The 20,922-nt window shown below is 42.2% G+C and overlaps 1 protein-coding gene across 1 annotated transcript in view; it reads left to right on the forward strand.

The window, feature by feature from the left end:
* LOC102373954 (KH domain-containing, RNA-binding, signal transduction-associated protein 3-like) overlaps nt 1-20,922 on the forward strand; it is a 73,242-nt gene that overhangs the window by 21,752 nt on the left and 30,568 nt on the right. The window lies entirely within an intron of this gene.

Consider the following 20,922-nt stretch of genomic DNA (forward strand, 5'->3'; position numbering starts at 1 on the left):
TCAGCAGGGTTTGAAAATAGTATACATATGTAGGAAGCTTGTATTGGGAAGTTGTAGGTTTGCAGGAGCTGAGCAGGGCAAACGGGGACATGTGGACTGAATCGCCAAGGATCCTTAAAAACTACAACGAAATTGCAAGGTTTACAAAACATTCAGGGATGATGAGGTGCTTAGTAAAGAGACCACCTGTGCTCCCTGAGCTTTTAAATAAATATTCTTGTCTAACAGTAATATAGTAATAAATCTGTATCGCCAAAAAAGCTCATCTGCAATCAGACCCGAGATCTCCAGTTTTCCTCAGTGCTATTTTCTTGCTACACAGCCTAAAATACCTTATTTTTTGAGAGAGGTATTTATTTGCACCAGTGTTGAAAGCTTGTATGACTGTCCACGGCTTTGGATTTCTCCACATTCACAGTCCAGGCTTGTTAATAGTGTTGTTTAATGCAGTTACTTGAGCAGCTCGCTTTGCTCTTTCAAAAAGGTGTTGGTACTAATCAGTTGCTAGGAATTAAACTCACCTGTCCAATGGGATGTTTGGAGAGAGGACAGATGACCAGAACCTAAAGGGTTAACCCCCCCAACCAAAAAATACCTCCTTGTATTAGAAAACCTTCCAAATTGCTTCAGTTTTAAAGTTTGCTTGTAGAACTGGTTTCATGTCAAAGTAACCACTATGAAGGTCTGAAAACCCAGTGGTTAGCTCTGGTTCTCGCATGAAATAAAAGCTGTAAGGAAGAACATTCCCAATATGCAGTTTGTTAAAAAGAAATCCTCCATTTCTGTTCAAGGAGGTGACATTAAAATTGCCTTTTAGTTGCCTAGGAAGCTGTCATAAATGTTGGGAAAGATTTGAATTTGAATAAGCTACGTGCTATTGTAAAAAAGCACATGGTGCTATAGAAAATGTGCCACTGAAACTATGCTATCTACAGACCTGGATTTTAAGTATTCTGGGTAGTGTATAACTTCATGGAGATCTAGATGTGATGTCAACTAATCCAGGTTAACAATCCACGTTAATCAGCTTTTTGGGAACTGTGACTTGTTAAATGCTATTGTGTTTTAATGTGATGTTGCATAAATGCCTGGACTATCAATACAAGAGACAAGGATGTTGTGTGCAGTTTTTTTTTCTTTTTCTTTACTGGATCAACTGTATAGTTGGGATAAAATTAGACAAGCTTTTGAATGCAAAGCATTTTTCTTCAGGCCTGTGCTTTGCATTCAAATCTTGTCTAACTTGAGCCTAGCTATATACAGTTGATCCAATAAAAGACATTGCCCTAAAAAATCCTTGTCTCTTGCATGGTGTCTTAAAGGCAGCTAAACTCTGAAGGAAGACAATCACAAGATAATCTTTGCTAGGTGGGATATCATCCCTTGCTTTAAAGCTCCTTTAGCATAATCCCTGGTAATGCTTTGTATACAGTTGTATTAAGGGGTTATGTAACATTATCATGACTACATAGGATGATTTATTTAATACCCCATCCTCCCCAAGTGAAAGAGCTCCTACTCTCTGCAGTTCTCTGTAGAATTAATAGCCTTAAAATGCTAGATTGCAAAATTTAAATTTTCTATAGTACTTGGCATCGATTTCAAAAACAAACAAACAAATGGCATCTATAGTTTAATTTCATAGTGGACTTTGTAGAGGGTTCTAAGAAGCCGTGCTCAGACATACAAGCTTATCCTTATGAGTGCAGGTGTTTAGATTAACTAATTTTTCTAAAAGCTAAGGAAGTGATGATCCTATGATCCTGCTAATCGTATAACAGGATGTTGCCTTGTATATTTTTGTACTTTAGGAGTATTCAAGAATTGTGCACTGCTTTCAAGCTGAAATGCATTGGCATGTAATCTCTAACTCTCAAACTCCTGGCTTCTGTTAATTTAGGTACAACCTATTTTTCTTCACGGTCTATTTAAAAATGCTGGTTTTACAAGATGGACTTTCTCGCCTCCATTCTCAACAAAAAGAAGGAAATGATCATTTATATGATATAGTTCACAGGTCAGTTTACAGTAGAGAGAGACTTTTATGATTTGAAGTTTGCCAAGCTATTGCCTTGTTGAAATGTTTTAACTCATTTTGATTGTATCAAGCCAGATTTATTGTTAAATAAATACATTTTGGAAAATATATCGAAATACCTTTCGTAGATAAAATGATACTCTAGGAAAGAGCCGTGACTGGAGAGGAACATAGACCTTATTGATGTACATTTCTCAATTGCATGGGTTCTAAAAATTAAAGGAAATGTCTATAGAACCTAGAACACACTTGACTTACTTTAAATCAAAAAACATACATGCATGATTATGCAAGTCAAAATTCAATGACCACTTTTTCTAATGGGGGTGGGTGGGTGTGGGTAATGTGCGTGTTTAGTATATATATTTGTACATACTTGCAGTGTTTTCAGCTACTTCTGAGAAAAAGGTGTTACTGTCAGAGAGCTCTCAAGTTTTCTGTTTGATATTTGTATATAAAGTGTTTCATAAAATCTCATTATACTTTAATGGTACATGAAAACACTTACAGTATGACTATGCTAGGTAAGGGGAAAAATTAGGAAATAATTAGAAATTAAAATCAAATGTCAACAAAATTTGGAAATGCAATGCAGGAAACATCCTTGTTACCCCTTCTTGTACTTCTATATACAAATATTAATGTGGTGTAAGTAAATATTGGGTACAGTATATGTCCCAACACTGCACCAAAGGTGTGTGCATGGATTATGGTCTCTGACTTAAGATAGTGCTGACAAGATTGTGATGGAACCCTTCATATCTGCATGGGATTTCTTCTTTGGGGGGGGGGGGGGGGGAGGGGGGGGGGGGGAAGAGGGCACTGAAGAATGGTTAAAAGAGAAAACACCCCTTCCTTGAAGTTAGTGAAAGCATAGCTTTTTTTTTGTTGTTGTTTTGTTTTTGTTTTAACTGTCAAATGCAGCTTGTTGCACCTTCTTTGGATGACGATGGGCAAAACTGAAAATTTAAATTCTCATAACATTTCTATCTATCAGTTAGTGAGCAAATCACTCTCTCTTCCTGGCAGGAGAATTTCTTCTTAGACTTTAGGGTCAGCCTGTTGCCAGTTTCTATAGAAACAATACTCTAAGTATTTTTTTTTCTTTCAACTTGTGGGTATACTTAACTTAGTTCAGTGAACAAATGGGATTTAATAATAGATTCCACCTTGTGTAAAGAAGACTGGTATTGGCTCTGGTTGTAAACAAATAACGTATTGCATAGCCCTGTATATTTGGCAGTCTGGGAATGCATGCTCTTAGTGGAGGGGAGCTGTTTGCAAAATATCAGTAAATGGTACCATGTGCCATCATGGGCAGACTTGCATCTCTCTGGAAACATGAATAAGGATCTCTCGAGTCTGCACTTCAGTAGCAACTGCATGATAGCCTAACCAGTCAAATAGGGAGTGTGGATACAACTGGTTGTTTAATAAAATCAATCTATCTTTTTAACAAAGTGTGCAGTGGAGCTCATTTGGTACTGGTACTATTTTAAGTGCCAAGAGCAGGGCTGGGGAAGAAGTGTGGAGAGGGGAGCAGCAGTGGAGGAGGAAGGGGCATGGTTGTGGGGAGCAATAGGGATACTTGGAGGACCAGCCAGACTATGCTGCTTCTGTGAAGAAGCATCATGATTTGCTTCCTCAAATGCTCCATAGTCTCTAAAGCCTAGTGTCAGCAGCTGTATGGCGTGCATCTTCCCCCGGTTCCACTAGACTTGACACCTTTGGATGAGGTGGTTGTCTCGGATGCTCAATCTTACCAATGTTGTTCCCTTTCAGGGTGGTGACTGCTGCTTTAGGAAATACAGGGGGGTTGAGTTAATGACTCCCAGAGCTAAAAGGCTAAGTCTTCTGAGCTTTTTTTTTCCCTTAATTATGATGATGATTGTTTTTGTTTTTGTTGTTTTTTTAGAAAACATCTGAGTGAAAAGATGTTGAACTCTTATCCCCTGGATTTAGCATAGGAGTGGATGAATAACATAGTGATCAGTATGTTGTGACTGAAATGTGAAGTGTGTATTTTAGTGATGATTAACACCATAATTAAAAAAAAATGCATATAAAAACTATGCTCTGTAAAAGGGACATTGCTTCAATGTGTACTGATAATCATCGCCATTTGAACTTACTGACCTCAAACTCAGTTTATACCTACTGCTTGGACTACAGGCCAAATTGCTACTTCACTTACAGCCCAGTCACTGGAGGAGGACTTGACAGATTTTCCCCATGTTTGATTTCACAACTATTCAGTAGTCGATGGGTGACCTAGGAATGCTGGGGTCTCCCACGGATCCTGAAGTGGGAGTTCAGTTTGTAATGGTTGGGAACAGGGCAAGCAAAACTAAGTTAGTGTGGTCCAAACAATGATATTAGTATTTTTATCAGGTTTTACTTTCATCTGCAGTGGACTTGTATAGTCATTATCTTAAACATGGAATTTGTTATGGATTCCCTGAATGCATTATGAGGTTCATAGCCTTGTTCAGAAAAAAAACAACTGCATAAGGATAAGGACAGAAATTGAAAGCCTAAGATTTGAACTTTTGGGGCTATCTGTTCTTGAGCCCTAACGTGCCGGCCATCCATGCTACACCCCCCTGGGTGCCTTGATCCCTGCAGCACTCCAGTGCACCTCAGGAAGGCTGCCTGAGCATTGCATAGGGCTGGGTCTGCCCTCCCCTGCCCATCTTCCTGTGGCATGTTCAGTACTTGGCAGTGTAACCATTGGGGAAGAACAGGAAGTCTGCCAGTGGCTTGCCTGTATCTCACTTTCTCCGTTATTTATCACGAGACCAAAGTACAGAAACAAGTGGCTGTGAATTTTGTCACCCAACGAGGGAAACGAAGACCTAAGGACTTCCTTCTAGGAATCTGTTTGCCCAAGACCTCTCCTTTGGTGTGTCCATACTCCTTCTTTCTGTACTTTGTATGTGCACAGTTGCAAAGATAGAAGAGAAGGGTGGCTTATGCTGTAAAGGTTGAGAATTAACCCTTAAAGTAGCCTCAAGCATAGGTACAGACTTCTCTTAGTCTTCATTTTCCCAACTGATTAAGTTTTATCTGAGCCTTCAGGTGAGTGAATTGGGCCTCTCAACCTGGGGTATGGACAGTGGGATTCATCGCGGTATCCATGTTGTCAAACTAGAGGGGTTCAACTTCTTGCACAAACTTGCTGTTGTGGCTAAAAAGTGTGCTGTCTGCTTGTAACTAGTGAACAGCCTACATAAAATAAGTAACACTCTGGATGATGAATCCCAGAGTGTCTTTTAGAATTGGCACCTGGAAGATGTGATTGGGAGGAGTAACTGGAGTGGAGCCTGGCAAATGAAGATCATACTTTGCTATATTTTTATTAATAACTCTTTGAAATAATTGCCCACCCCTGATTTAGGCTGAGGGCTGCTGACTGAGTTTTGGCAAGCCATCCAGGGCCACATGACAGGCAGCCAGGGGCAGATCAATATTAATTTTCTAAATTTTTTAGGGGCCCCGTAGGCCAAATAGACTTGCCTGGCTGGCTGCATCCAGTCCACAGGCCGCATTTTGCCCACCCCTGCTTTAAAGGTATGAGTGAAATACAGGAAAACTTAATGAGTTTGATATCAGATAACTTTAAAGTATTCAATACTTGGAGCTATTATCATTCCCCAGCTGAAAGGATAGGTTTTTATATGCCTTACGATACAGATAATTCAAAATATGGCTACTCTGAAATCGGAAGCCATTTTCTGGTTCTTTGGTCCATAAACCCATAAAAACTTGTTTGTTAACTTCAGAGAAAAGGAGGAGCCTGGAGTCTTAGCAAGCCCACGTGCCACAGAAGGGGTTACATGCAGCATTCACAGCTCTCAGTTCCCTGCTGAAAGACCATGTTGCTGCCATGGATGAGGGATTGATGAAAGTCAACAAATTTTGTCCATGACCAATATAAGACAATCAAGCAGACCTTAATAAACTTCCTTTAAGAAACTAAAAGATGGTTTTGTGCAATTAACACAGCATAGTAATTTGGATAATTTGAAACTGTTTGTCCAAGTTGGTATTTTTTTGGTCTCCTGCATTTTGAATTAACAAGGTTTTCCTGTAGTTGGTAAAGAGCTGTCCGACCAAAAATTAGTTGGAGACGTTATTGAAAAATTAAACCAATGAGTCATGGGCGAGAGGCAGTGTGGTTCAAAATCTCACCTGGAAGAACATAACTGAATGGGTTTAGTTAGTTTTGCTGTTGGTAAAGGATTACTTAAGGACTATCCTGAATGCTCTGCTCAGATAACTACTTGGTGATCTGGAAACATGAAGTTAGTTCTGATTTACCGAATCTTGCAAATAATACGGCATTATTAGTTTCAAATTTATATTGTCAACAAATGCTGCAAATCAATGCACACTAGAGGAAAACTGTAATTAATACTCAACCTTATGGGAGTTTTAAACTAACTATATCAACTCGAGGGACTTGGATGTCATTGCAGACAGTTCAGTTAAAATCTGCACGATGATTGTTTGGTTAACAAACAAGACAATAGCCTGTGTAGGAAAACGTCTTCACTGAGGTTGGTGGTGTGGCTTTTTCTGGAATATATTGTACACTACTGGTCACCCTACATTGCTGAACTGAACAGGATTTACATAAGGCTATAAAAAAACAAAACAACAAAAAAAAACCCTTCTATAGAGTGAGACTGAAAAGATTTGCATTGTTTAATTGGAATGGAAGCCAATAATAGCAGAAATCATAAGCGCACAGAAGTGGATCATGCAGTAGGTAGATGAGGTAATGTAGGAACAAGAAAGGTTTTGAAAATATTTAATCTGAACTTTCAAAATCTTTAAAAGGGAAATTCTTTATCTTATTGAACTTTGACAGCAGCACTTACTGTTGTTACAGGAAGGGTGAATGCTGAGAACAGAAGATTACAGGCATTGAGCCTTTTTTTTTTTCCATTTTGTCTTGTATCTAGGGTATTTCATTGTTGCAGTGGGTCTGGGGAGAAGATCAGGCCTCATACTTCAGGGAATAAAGCCAATTTCTAGCTCTTGGGAATTGGGGTCAAACTTGAAGGATATTGGGGTAGGGGGAGACCCTGCTTCTGCCTGCTGTGGGGCTCTGTTACTTTCCTCTGAAACATCAAGTGTGATAGCCCTTTCAGTAACCAGCCTGTGCAAAGCAGCAAGTATTCGCTTCAGATTCAGCCGATTCGGAGGGACAGTGATTCGAATCACTGTCCTGATTTTTCTACTCGGGGATTCGGCCATAGACTGTAATGAGGAATCACTAAAATACCTATAACTGTCATTTCTTTGCAGATTAGGGTGAAAACAGCAGGGATAGTAGCCTCTTCTGAGGGCACAAAGCCTTTCAAGTTTCAAGGAGAGGAGTGCAGGGGTTTCTGTGAAAATGCCCCAAGTTTCTGAAAGCAAATGAAAGCAACTGGGTGTGGAGTGAGGAGGGCGGCATGCAGTCCATCTGCACGTGGAGCTTGGGGAACCCCAGAGGTGGGAGGTTCACCTTCAGGAACACCAGCTGCTCCACCAAACCAGGGTCCAAGGTGGGGTATCACTACATGCCCAGCAATGCTGAACACCCTCTCGCTTGGAACGCTGGTTGGTAGACAGGACAGGTGTTCCTGGACAACTGTGGCCAGATCCTGCCACACCTGACTGCGGGTTGCCCAATAAGTCAACGGGTCACAGTGCAGTGGCTCCACATCCTCAGCGAGATAGGTAGTTACTGAGTCCTGCATGCTACTTGCCTGATGGTGGGGGTCTGGTGCCTCTGGACCCCAACACTTGAAACCATGTCCTTGGTGCACATTGGCACCGGCTGTGGTGGAAGAATACGTCTTGTGCTTGGAGTGCTGGCCTGGGACAGTGGATCCCACTCTTCCATGTCCCCCTGCCTCTCTGCCTCCCTGACTCTCTTCATCTGCACTTCTGTCCAGTGATTGAGAGTTTTGCTGGTGTAAACACTCCCCTTCACCCTTTGGTCGCGCATGGACCGCACCGGACCGGACCCAGAGAAAGATCACAGTCACTTGCCAGCTACAGATGTCCATATTGGAGCAGTCTTTGCCCTCCCTCTTCCTTTTGCATATATGGAAGATCACCCCATCCCCTTCCCTCTTCTCAGTTTGTTTGCTGCAAGCCTTCCCAACTTCTGAATCGATTCGGAGCCTTCTGGTTCGATTCAGACCTTTTAATAGGTCTCTCGATTTGCATTCGGAGATTTGGCCGCCAAATTGGGTTGAATTACCTCCAAATCAAGTCGGCTACCAAAGCTTTGTACGACCCTACTAGTTAGCCCCACTTGGTCTTGCTTCCTGGGGCATTTACTTTATGATTTTGAACAGAAAACCAAATCTGGTCAAAGACTTCAAAAGGAGTTTTATTTTGAACTGTCAGTTCATTTTCATCTTTTATGAAAAGTTGTGCTACTCACACCTTTCATTCTACTTTTGGCTTTGCTATTTCAATGGCATTTTTACAAAATGAAGTGTAAAGCTCTTGATATGTTTAATAAAACATTAACATGGGACCTAATGGACCAGTCTTAATTTTTTTTTTAATGTACAGCATGCACACAACACATGCTGTATTGGGATTGTAATAAACACTTTTTTTCTTACTCCTCAGACTGTTGCTTAATAAACTCTGGCTTTATACATAAATATTGTCATGTTGACTAGAATAGGGATAGCCAACATGCAGCACCTTAAAGCTATGAAAGTGAATTTGATTAAAGATCCATTGTCAGAATGAGACGATGCATTGGAGCAGAGCAGTACACTGTTGTTCAAGGACACAGCATCCTGCAGGGAGCTGTCTGCCAGGGCTTGGTGGCCCATGCGACTGTCCACAGTCAACTCCCCCTTTCCTGCTCCTAGCCATGTGCAGTCACTGTTCCGCCGGCTGTTGCCTGCTTTTGCCTGTGTACCTTGCAGATAGGCTGGGCCATGTGGTCCCAGGCAATCTGGGATGGGGCAGTGGGTCTGGGTGGGGGGAGCCACCTTTTCTTGCGTTCCTGTGGGAACCATACAGCTGAAAGCTGTGCCCATGCTGCCTTTGCTTCTCCCATCTCCCCACCTCCACTCAGTAGCTGAGGCATGAGTACAGTTTCCAGCTGGAGGAGATGTGCCCCAGGCAGGGAATGGGGTGTGGACAGGGCAGGGAGGGGAGAAGCAGTAGCAGCATGAAAGGAGCTCCTCGCTCTGGTGCACTTCCCTTCCAACTGGGAGTTGTGCCCCTGCTTCTCCCTGCTCTGACTGCAGCATGAGTGCAGCTTCCAGCCAGAGGGCAACTGTACCAGGACTGGCGAGCTGGCTCCCCCCCCACTGCTGCTTCTCCCACTACCCAGACTTGCCCTGGAATAGCTCCTATCCAGGTGAGAGCTATGCTCATACCACGGCCTTGAGATGTAGGGTAAGGGAAGTTGAGGATAAGAAGCAGCAGTGCAGGTACAGCTTCCAGCTCTCTGGCCTTGATACAGCTCCTGTCTGGCTGGAAGGTGTCCCCTATGCCACCGCCTTGGAGTTGGGGTAGAGAGGGGGGCACATGGAGAGAAATGGCAGTGGCATGGACAATTTTCAGCTCCCTGACCTCAGTGCAGCTTGTCCCTACTCTGCTCCAGTGGAGGCATCAGCACAGGCCCAAGGACCATGAGTTGCAAGCCTCTGTCTTAAAAGATTTTCTGAAATATAGTGGTCAACAAAATTTTGATTTTTGGGAGGTGAAACCCAGGTATGTTGGGCTACTGTAATAACTCCCCTGGTTTTCAACAAGGAAAATCTCTATTGAGCTATCTACATAAAATATGAACTTGGAAGGAGCTACGAAGGAACATTTTGGTTGGAAAATATTTCAAGAAGTTTAAAAATTTGACCATAAAATAGACTGTGCATTAGTTTGATAGAGCTTTGACCACTTGCTTTACTTTATTTGCGGCTGCTCATATGGATTTCTCCAATCTTGGTATGAATTCTTTCCATACAAATGTGAGGGGCAAAGATGTTTTTGGGTGATTATCTTTTATTGGACCAACTGTAGTTAGGATAGAGTTAGAGAAACTTTGAAATGCAAGCTGCCCTGAGGAAGAACATCTTGCATTGAGAAGCTTGTCTAACTTTATCCCAGCTACATGGTTGGTCCAATAAAAGATATCACCCCAAGAAATCATTGCCTTCTACACAATTTCTGGATCGTCATTCTGCATTACTCTTGTACTGCAGTCAAATGGCATTTACAGCCAGGAAAGCACTTTTGGGGCCTTGCCTATATCCCTGATGTCCTTGCATACGCTCCTACCTGGCAAGTGAAGCTGTACAGGACAAAATACTTCTATTATCCCTCAATTTCTTCTTGTTGTCTAGCAGCCCTTGTAACATTGACTTCTCCATTTTGTGTTGGTTTAATCACGGCTGGCTTCTAGAAAGCGTATGATATTCTTAGATGAAGTTGAGCTATGTTAGCAACCTCCTGTCCTGTGAAGAGTACTGTCAGGTTTGCAAAACTAAACATGGGATTCAAAGCCTCCCCCTTGTAATGTTTCAATGCTTACTAGTAGGAGTCTTCATTTACTCTCTTGCCATGAAGGTATTTATATACTGTAGTAGTCATGTTTGGTTATCTTCTCGATACACTGAGCAGATTAAATTTTGAAGTCTGTCATTGCAAAATTATTTCCTCCAGCTATCAGATTTCTCTTTGTGGCCGTCTTTCTGCAGTCTCTCAAACCTGCTTTTGTGAAGGTGTGAGTGGGCACCAGAGCTGAATGTAGTATTGTTTTTGCCAATGCTGTACATGGATGTGCAACAGTAGTGAGTAGGAGTGTAAAGCTGTTTCACTACACTTGACGTTAGCTCTTTTTACCAAAGCATCCCAGTGGGAGTTCCTCTTGAATTGCTTTGCTTCCCTGCTGTAAGCTGTGGATCTCTTTTCCAGAGTCTGTTTTCCAGGACGCAATGGTCCATTCATTAGGTGCATCTTCCATTCCTAAATGAATAACTTTTGCCATTGGATATAATGTTTGAATGGGCCCAGCTTGCCAAGTGATCCATATCTTTGTAAGACTGCCCTGTTCTTGTTCTGCTAAATTTTTATATTTAAAGATTTTTTTTTTTCTTCTTTGCTTCCAAATTGTGAATGAAAACATTGAACAGCAGCAGGCCTAGGGTCAATGCCTATGGAACTCTGTTAGAAACATGCCAGTTACTTGATGGTGATTCCTAAGCGACTTGTACTAGGGAGGTATGACAGGATGACTTGCACTAATCGTGCCTCATTCATAGTCACGCTCTAAAGCATGTACTACTTGGCACTGTTGGAAACCGGATATTGGATTAGATGATCTATTGAGCTGACTCAGTATGGTACTTCTTGTTTTGTACTGGTGAGAAAATGAAAGGATGTTTGGACCTATTATGTGAGTGGGCTGGGGCACAGTTTTAATGCCAATGGACGCTGCTGTCCAAAGGAAGACCATTTTATGTGTGGGACTTCCTCAAATTGATAAGCATGTGGACAATACATCTTGGAGGCATGTTCAGTATTGGATTTCTCCCCACTTTTATTTGGGCTGTTCTGAAACTATGCTGTGCAGAATACTTGCATTATAAAGAGCAATCTTGCACTGGTAGGAAAAATGAATTGGATGGCCTAGCAGGAGCTTTCCATCTCTAGTTTGTATGACTTTAGACAAGCTGTCAGTTCTGGTGTTTTGAAATATGCATGAGAGCAGTTAAAATTTACATTACAAAATAGTTATTGCCTATAACAGTGACAGACCAGCTCTCTGTGTAACCTTTGTTTTGTCTGCTTGGCTTACTACTTATTACAGGTTAAACCTACCCACTTCTTTCTTAATGACAGACTAGTGTACAGATTCCTGTGCATTCCTTATCACCAAGGAAGGGAAAACATTTTTGCAAAAAAATCCACAGCTTCTGTTGGAAGTGGTGACTTCTGTGTTGTTAAGATGCCTCTGAATTCAGTGAATTTTGGCTGAAATGCAGTTTGTGTCTGCAGACTCCTTACATGGTGGTGGTATCATTTGTGTTTTGTGGCTGTAGTGTCTTCTGGTGTTTAGTCTCTAAACTGAATGAATTGTTGGCACAGTAAATACTTTCAGGTGATATACTTTTTAACATCTAACTCTTTAGTACTCCAAACCCAACTTTTTTGCTAGGAAATCTGAGCGTTTATAGATGTGCTTCAGGAGGTGGAGGGTTGGCACACTGTAATTGGTGAACTGTGCTAATTAAAAACACCCAAGTGTCATGTATATCAGCATCTCCATGCTGGAAAAATGGTGGAGGGGTGCCACCCCGCTGCCATTTTTCAGCACAGGGATGCTGTTGCATGTGATGCTGGAGACCATTAATTACTGTGCCCTAGCAGACTTGATTAATCGATTTGATAGCATGTTGCAGCAGCCTTCCTGCATGTAAGTGGCCTTTATTCACTAAAGGCCAATTGCTTCAGGCTTTAAGTTCTTGGATCGTGTTGGTCCCTAACAACTTTTTCATTGAAAGGGTTAGACTGAGGACTCACTTCTTGAGGCAAAGATCTTTAACTATCTTCTGAATTTCCTCTGTAATCTGAAATGTTTGGATGGAGTACAGACACAAGTACAGTCAACAGCTTAATTAACAACCAGTTAACATTGCTCAGAGGCAGTATGCACTCAAAAGCGAAGTCAAGGTTAAGAGATCCTTTAGCCTTACCCTTTGCATCTGAAATGATACTTGCTTAAAATCTATATCCACAACTACATGCTACCTGTTTGTATTGGTAATGTACATAATGCGACTCAATTGCTGCATTTTTCTTGACTCGCTGCAACGCACAACCTTCCTGCAGTCTTCACATGGCTCATATGTGTCTCAAACTTGATGTGTGACTAGAGATCACTCACTCATTTCTTCCTCGCTTGTTTTGTAGTTTGGGAAAAGAGAGGATAAAAGGAACATTAATAGGTCTCAACACAAAGATACTTTGGATTAGATCACAGAACAAAGCACCATCACCCCTCTGTCTGGACATACCAGATGAGAAAAGTGCGTGATTCAGCGTCCTTTAAGCAGAAGCTCCTTTTTACCTATTTTGTTTTAAATGCAGCATGCACCCAGTGGGTTATAATCCTTTGTTCTCAAGTAGTAACATACAAAACCTTAGCAGACCTTACTTCAGAGCTGATTGTTCTGTGGCTTCTTTATATGTGGCCTTCTGACTTTTTCTACCCACTGCTTTGTCCTTTTATAGACAATTTCATACCTCCTGAGTTGAAAGGTAATGAGAGGTATTTGAGTTGGGTTACAATTAGAGGTGCACTGATGAAAAGAAAATTGACACTATTGGCAACTGGCTTTTTTTGGCTGATGTATCATAGTACTTGGGGTCGGAAGGGACTTAAACAGATCATCAGGTCCAACCCCCATTATTTTGACCAGTAACATTGCTGATAAATGCCACATGCATGGGCATAGCCACAGCATGCATGCAGCCAGCCTGGCAGCTTGGAGAGCAACATCTGGCTGGTAAATCTGTTGGGGTGAAAGGATGGGTGGAGGGGGGCAAATTGAGGCCTCTGCTTTGAGGGGGGGGTTGGGGCAGGGTATGGGACATGACCAGCTCCTCTGTGGGGTGCAAGGGGGGGTGGCTTCCAGTGCTGACTGCACCCCCAGGGGAGGCATAGGGGGCGTATGTCCCCATGGAATTGTACGTGGAGCGAGGGTAGGCTGCCTTGTTGGGGCTGGGGGTAGTGCCAGGTTCTTCCTGGCAAGGGGACTGGGCCAGGGCTGTGCTTGGGGTGGGCGGTGGGGGGGTCTATCAGGTGGCCTGAGTTCAGCTCTGGCCCAGCCCCCGGCCAGGAAGAGCCAGCTCCAAGCAGGCAGCCTGCCCTCGACCCGCACCCAGGTCCAAGGTGTACGTGGCTCTGTGCCTACCATGGGGGTGTGCACAGCAGTGGGAGCCATCTCCCCTCCTTGCACCCCTGGATGAGCCGCTTGCAACTCAGTTCCGTGCCCTGGCTGGGGAGTACCTGCCCCAGTCCCCCTTCTCTCTCTCACTGCAGGGGCCTCAATCTGCCCATTTACCTCCAACAAACTTACCAGCCAGGCACTGCTCTCCCAGTTGCTGGGCTGCATATCGGCAATCAGAACAGTATTGGCTGATGTGGTTTGTTAATAATCGGTCATCGGTATTGACCAAAAAAATCTTTATTGGTGCACTCCTAATTACAATGGGACTCAGCAAAATCAGCCTGCAGTGGGGTTATAGTGCAGGTGTATTTATTTGTATGGTCCATGCTGCCTGTAAAAAGCTAGGCTGCTTTTGTGCCATCTTTTAATGGGCCAACTGTGTGGTTGGTAAGAGGGGCGTGATGAGCTTTTGGGCATATTCTGGCATACCCTGACCATCTTCCTTTAGTGTTCCTAAAAACTTGTCAATTTTTTTCTCGGATGCACAGTCCTGTAGAAAGTAAGGCAAACATTTTTATGTAGTTAGTTATTCTGATACTAGTTAAGTTTATTTGCACTTTTTGCCAGATTCTAGATCATAACTTAATTACTGGCCTCTCACATGTTCTTCCCTGTCGCACAGTTGTTAGTATTGATTTACCCCCTCCCCATTTGGCCTGGTTTGAAAACCTCCACAAACTAATATCCAGTTTTTCTGCCAATTTCTTTCACCAGTATAACAGCAACACTTGCCTACCTGTGCCATAATTTTTCTTATTTGTCAATCCAAATTAATTATGGTGACCAAGTTGAAAACGACTAATTACTAATTATTAGCATGATGCATTTTGCTTACAATGAGGAACAATTAGTGCTTGGTTTTTTTGAGGGGGGGCTCAATTCCCCCTCAACTTCTGCATGCCAGACTTAACTGCAAGAGCTGCTTTCCAGGCTGAGTGGTGGCCATGTGCATGCGTACCTGTGCACATGCACATGGTACCCTCTGCCTGACCGCCCTCCTCCCACTCCCCACAGCCCCTTGCAGGCTGGAAGGCTGCCAGCCTGCAAGGGGAAGCTTTTCTGTTTCTCAAACTTTTCTTCTTTTAAAGGAGAAAATCTTGGTTTTACCATGGTGAACGGAAAACGTAGTTTCATAGATGTAGGTTTATCTGTCAAATTCATGTTCGTCTTTTTAGTCTAGCTCAAGTTTTGTGACATAATTGCACGTGGTCAATGGGGGAAAACACAGTTTTCTACCGATAATATCTCATGAAAAAATATGGAGTTAAATGCTATTTTATTATTCTTATAGAATATATTAGTGCAGTCATATTTCTGTCTCAGTGTGATATAACACCAGCAGGATAAATGAGAGAGACTGAATCTTCACACAAAGGAAATAGGTTTTATAATGAGTGTAGTCTGAACAGAACTAATCTCTTTTTGGATCATTACTTCACCTAATCACAAAGTCTTTTTTAATTCAAATCCTTGCAGGGTTCTAATTGGTGACCTCCAGAGCCTGATAACTGTATAAGATAGCTGGTCTTTTGCAGGATACCTAAATGGCTCTTGCAATTAAAAGTGAGAAATATAGCTTAACCCTTAGGCTGATTTTAGCCGTCCTCATTATTCAGGGTTTAATAATATACACACTGTATTCCACCAAAAAGTCTCTAGTTTAGGAGGATACTTCATTTCTTCAATGTGTAGTTTTGTTATACTTGTCTGATGTACCCTTTGGGTGTTCTGGCATGTACTAGGTTATTCACTGCATCTAATTTATGTGCTCTTAAGTGGTTTGACTTCCTGCAGATAGACTGGGATAAAATATTTTAATAAAGAAATGGACTTCTGAGTTTTGTTTTTATCTCCGTACATTTTTAAATCAGATTTTCACAGAGAGAATTGAAATGTGCAAATAATATTCCCTAGTGTTCCCACACTTCTAGTTTTGTACCTTGTTACACCTTCCAAAACTTCGGAAGTGTGTAATGGATTTACAATAAGAATAGCTCATTCCATCTCACTCCTCTTGTGATAGACCAGTTTATTTTTACCTGTTTTAGCCTTACTTTTAAATGTTTGTAATGCATTTTAATGTGCAGCCCTTATGCCACAAATGGCACTTGATACTGGCAACTTTCTTACCCAGTACCGTGTAGTGGACATGTACCAAAAAGTATTTTTGGTTCTGTCATGGTGTTGCTCAAAAGTTCAGTTTTTGCTTCATCCAAGTTGTAGCAAATTGAATTTTTAATGCAACTTGTATACATGCCAGAGTGTTTGCTAAGAGGATGTTAAATTGCCTGTACAGCACTGACAAAATTGAAACCTACTGTGGTTGTAACAGACAATTAGTATAAGGTTGACTTACTGGCTTTGTTAATAGGAAAATGTGGCTTGTGTGTGGTGTTGTTTTTAATTTGCAACATAGGCATAGACTAAAAAGGTTGAGATATTGAATAAACCTGAATATTATGCTAAAAAGCATGAAAGCAAAATACTTCCATTTTTTAAAGTTCAGAATTGAGTGGTGATGCCAGCAGGAAATACAGCTGTACACAAAACTTACACCTACCAACCTGCTTTCTTTGTTTAAGGGGAAAAAAAACAAAATTAAAAACGTCATTGTCTTGTTCTTTTTCAAAAGCCAGGAAAATCGAGGAAGAGAAATAAGGACGGAGAGAAAGGGAGAGTATAGGAAAGCAAAGCAGATCATGGATAAGGTGCTTAGGACTTTAACACTGGACAGCCCTGGGCTCTTAATCCCCAGGCTCCTTCTAGCCCAGGACTGATTCTTTCGTGCCACCCCGTCCCCAGTCCTTCCCTGGGATTCTCTCCCTCCTTTCCATTGTTTTGCTCAGTTCATACAGGAAACTAGCACAGTGGTCTCCTTCATCCTTTTTTACAGTTGCTCCAGAGTTTTGACCAGTTCTACTGCCCTGTTCCCCTTCCCCTCCCCTCCCCTGGCAATTGGGAAATACTGGGATAAGCCTTCTAGTGGGTTTTTTTTTTTTTTTTTTTCAGTAAATGAATGCATTAATTCTTTAATTCCTGGCCCAGCACATTACAAACATACCTATGATATCGGACTTGTTTTGCAGTTGGACCTCAAGCTGTCATGTAAGAGCAAACGTATGTCTTTTAAAGGCGGTGGTTTTCAGCCTGTGGTCTGCAGACCCCTTGGGTCCTCATATTATGTTGTCAAAGGGGTCTGTGAAAGATGACTATGATCAATCAAAAGTATGTGAATATACCAACACATACAATTCAGTGGTACCTGCACCTCCATTCAAAATTTTCGGAGGGTTGCTGATGGAAAAAGGTTAAAAATCACTGGTCCAAAGATAACATGAAATAATGTCCTTGCTGCTTTGTTAGTTTTCAGTGTTAAGCTGGCTATTTCATTTTTTTTTTTTTATTTTTTTATTACAAAAAACAGTTTTCTGTGGAAAAGGAGTAGGGAGAAGAGATAATGGTTTTCCCCCCTGCTGTACATCTAAATCTAGTTTATTTTTGACCCTCCTAGAACATTAATATCTTCTGGAGTGCTGCTCCCTTTCTGTTGGTGTCTGGTTTGGTAGTTGTTAGCTCATTAGTGGTATAAATCAATTTGTTGGGCAGACTTGAGTGTAGTCTTCCCAGATTTGAAGGTAATAGGTGTTCAATTAGATTTTTTTTGTTATTTAAGCAAATTGAGACTTTCTCAAAACATTTGTCAAATTTGGTGTCTGAAAGATTTCTTTTCACACCAGCAACCACAGTAATGTTTTAATACTGTCAGACAATTTACGATGGCCGTGAATACTATTTTATGTCTCTTAAAAAATCAATTTACATTTTCCGACTAGGGTATTGCATTAATTTGAAAATGATGTGCCTCCATGCTCTGCGTTCTAGCATGAATAACTTGTGTATGGAATTTTACGGTACAACCTACACTTGCTGTCCTCGGCCTCTGTTAAAGTGAGGGGATCGACAAGTGAACTCTTGAATTTACATACAATAAAAGCATTGTGTCCAAAGAAATGCTTAGGCTACCTGGACTGACTTGTGTTCTCAAACTTCCTTTCCTCAGAGTGGATCCCTGGTAGTATCCTGCTTTACAGCAGACCATGTTATGATTTAGCTTTGCACTTTGGCCTGTGAGTATTGTATATAAACTGAGGCGCATCCTTCCTCCCCACCATTCCCCAAACTCTTGATCTGCAAGATTAACTTCAGGTGGTGTGGTTGGCTAGTGAAATGTTTAGACTTCCACTTTAAGATGGAGAACTCCTTTCTTTGCTAGTATGCATAACGCTTTAATTGAAGTGATTTACCTAAATATTTATCTTCAGAAGGAAATCATGTGTGCATCTGGCATTGACTGTGTTAGCCAGAAATTGGCTAGCACTGGGTTTGAAACCCAGTGATTAGACCCGTTAACTTCAGTTTGATTACCTGCATGAGGATGGCAAATGAGATTTGGTCCTTAGTTGGTACACGGCAAGAAGCAAGTCTTGTAACTCTTTTCCCCAAGGCACCAACCTCTACTTGCAACACATGTTAGCTACAGATGAGTATAATCATTGCATCCACTGTCTTAAATGAATGTGGTCTCCATGGGTGGGAGGCCTGCCAGGTGGAGTTAAGCTTCAGGTGATGCACATCCTTTGTGAAGACAGACTTTAAGGAAGGCTGGCTTTTATCACAACATGCCAGACCAGATAAAGACTATCAAAGCAGTGGCCAGAGTTAAGCCCCTTTTACTGAATGGAGAGACATCATAGTAGTGCCACCTGTTGTGAAACAGGCCCATGGGCACTGTCCTAATACATCAGTCTCACGGTGCATCTTTCAGAGATCTGTATGGTAAGCCTTAAAGAAAATCTTTAAAATACGTTATGATTGCAGTACTGATGTATAAAATCAGCTAAAGCAGCTCTGCCTTATCAGATGTGGCATCATGTTTTGCTTCCGAGGCAACCAACACACCATTTATTTTGGGGGGGGGGGGTTTTTTATTTTTTTTCACCACAGGTCTATATCCTATAGGTTTCTTCATGAAAACTAAAAGCCTTTTAACTTCAGCAGCTGTTAGAAAATTGGGTTGAGAAAGGGAGGCAAAGTTGCATCATCCCAAGCAGTGTTGCTCCGAGTGGTTTTATTGCTGTGGTGATATACTCTGAAGCTGCAGGGTCCCAGTCAATGTGTAACCCACAAGGCACAGACAGAAATGACAGGTTTGTTTGGTTTTTTTTGGTTTTTTTTTTTTTTTTTCCCCCCGATCCCCCCCCTGAAAATGCTCTACAGCCATGACCAAACAGAAGTGTGCTGCTGCAAAGTGCTTTAAAGTGCCTGATCTGACAAATCAGAACCTGCTTTGCGCAAGGGTTCAGATGAAGGCATTTCAAACAGGGTATCTTCGGTAACTTGTCTGCCTGCCCAGTTTCAAACAGTTGAGCAGAGAAGGGTGAGGCCAACTCCAGGCCCAGGAGAACCAAACCCAGGGAGCTGGATCGAGCAATGGCTCCCAACCTGTCTTGGCTGGTGGCAACTTCCTGCCAGCTCCCAATCGGAGGATGTGGGTGACAGTAAAGCTCCTGAAAATGAGAAACGGGACTGGGGTGAACTACAGCCCCCAGGCTGCTTTGAGGGCAAGTGGGGGAAAGGAGCTATAATGTGGAGGCCCCTGCCTGGAGCCAGTATGGTTAGAGCAGGGGTGGCCTTGCTCCCTAATACACTCCCAGAGCCATTGAAGGAGCCCCAGGGAGATTGTGGAGGAGCCTGGTGTGTTTGCAGCTGAGAGAAGAATGGATTTACCCATGGAAGAGACCCCAGTAGGGAGAAGCAGACCGCTGCCACAGCAGGGCCGGAGTGAATTGCGCTGAAAAGGCTGCAATGAGTGCAGTCGGCATGGTTGTGGAGTGGTGAAAGTCCTCGTGCCACCTGGGACAGCTTGGGCTGCATACAGGGCAAAGGGTCCTTGTGGGCCCGTTGGGGGGCGGTTCTAAGTTGCACTGCGGGGTAATTTGGTTATCAGGTTTCCATGCTGTGTTGTATGGATTATATTACAAACTGCTGTTCTAATACCTATGGGTATAAATAAATTAGATGTATTTGTACTCGACTGTTAAACTGCAGCTCTGTGGGGGACATTGAGTCAACCAGTGCCACCCCTTTCACCCCCTCATGTGAGGGGTTACAAATATAAAAAGATATATACTTGGGGGGGAAAAAGGGATCAACATCTTCCTGGTGAGTCTTATCTTGTGGTATTAATGAGGGAGGAAGAAGCAGGAGTATGAAATCAACTTGTAACACAACTTTGGTTCCTAGTGCGGCCCTCAGTGTGGTGGTGCCACAGCTGTAGTCAGAGTCCAAGCATTTTCCTGTGGCATGAGTGTGCTAGTAAAGACGATGGTGCCAATTAAAAAACAAAAAACAAAAAAAATGCTCCTATAATTGTTTGTACTGTATAAGACTTGTTTGGATGCAGTTTGCCCGATTGCTTAGAAGATGGTATAGGAATCTCTTCCTTCAAAAACTGCATCCCTATCTATTCAGGTGTTACAAGAACTTCTGAAATTCTGATGAACTGACAAAAAAACCCCCCCAAAAAACTTCACGATGCTGAAGGCTAGGACAGGAACTGTTTTAATGTACATCTTCCATCATTTCTATAGAAGAGTAAGCTGACAGACTCGAGCTATTGCCCTATTCTTTCTCGTCTACCTTGGATTGTTTAGCCAAGTTGGTTGCAACAACCTGTCAACAAACTTCAAGTAATTTTTCTTTTAGGGGGTCTGAATTTCCACAGATCTGAAAAACTGCATACCAGCTGTTTTGACTCATTACATCATATGAAGTGCTAGGCTTTATGCAACAGATGTCTCACCTTTCTTCCCCCCCCCCCCCCCCCCCCCCCCCTCCCGACAT

The sequence above is a fragment of the Alligator sinensis genome, unplaced genomic scaffold (genome assembly GCF_000455745.1).
Source record: "Alligator sinensis unplaced genomic scaffold, ASM45574v1 scaffold22_1, whole genome shotgun sequence".
Lineage (NCBI taxonomy): Eukaryota > Metazoa > Chordata > Crocodylia > Alligatoridae > Alligator > Alligator sinensis.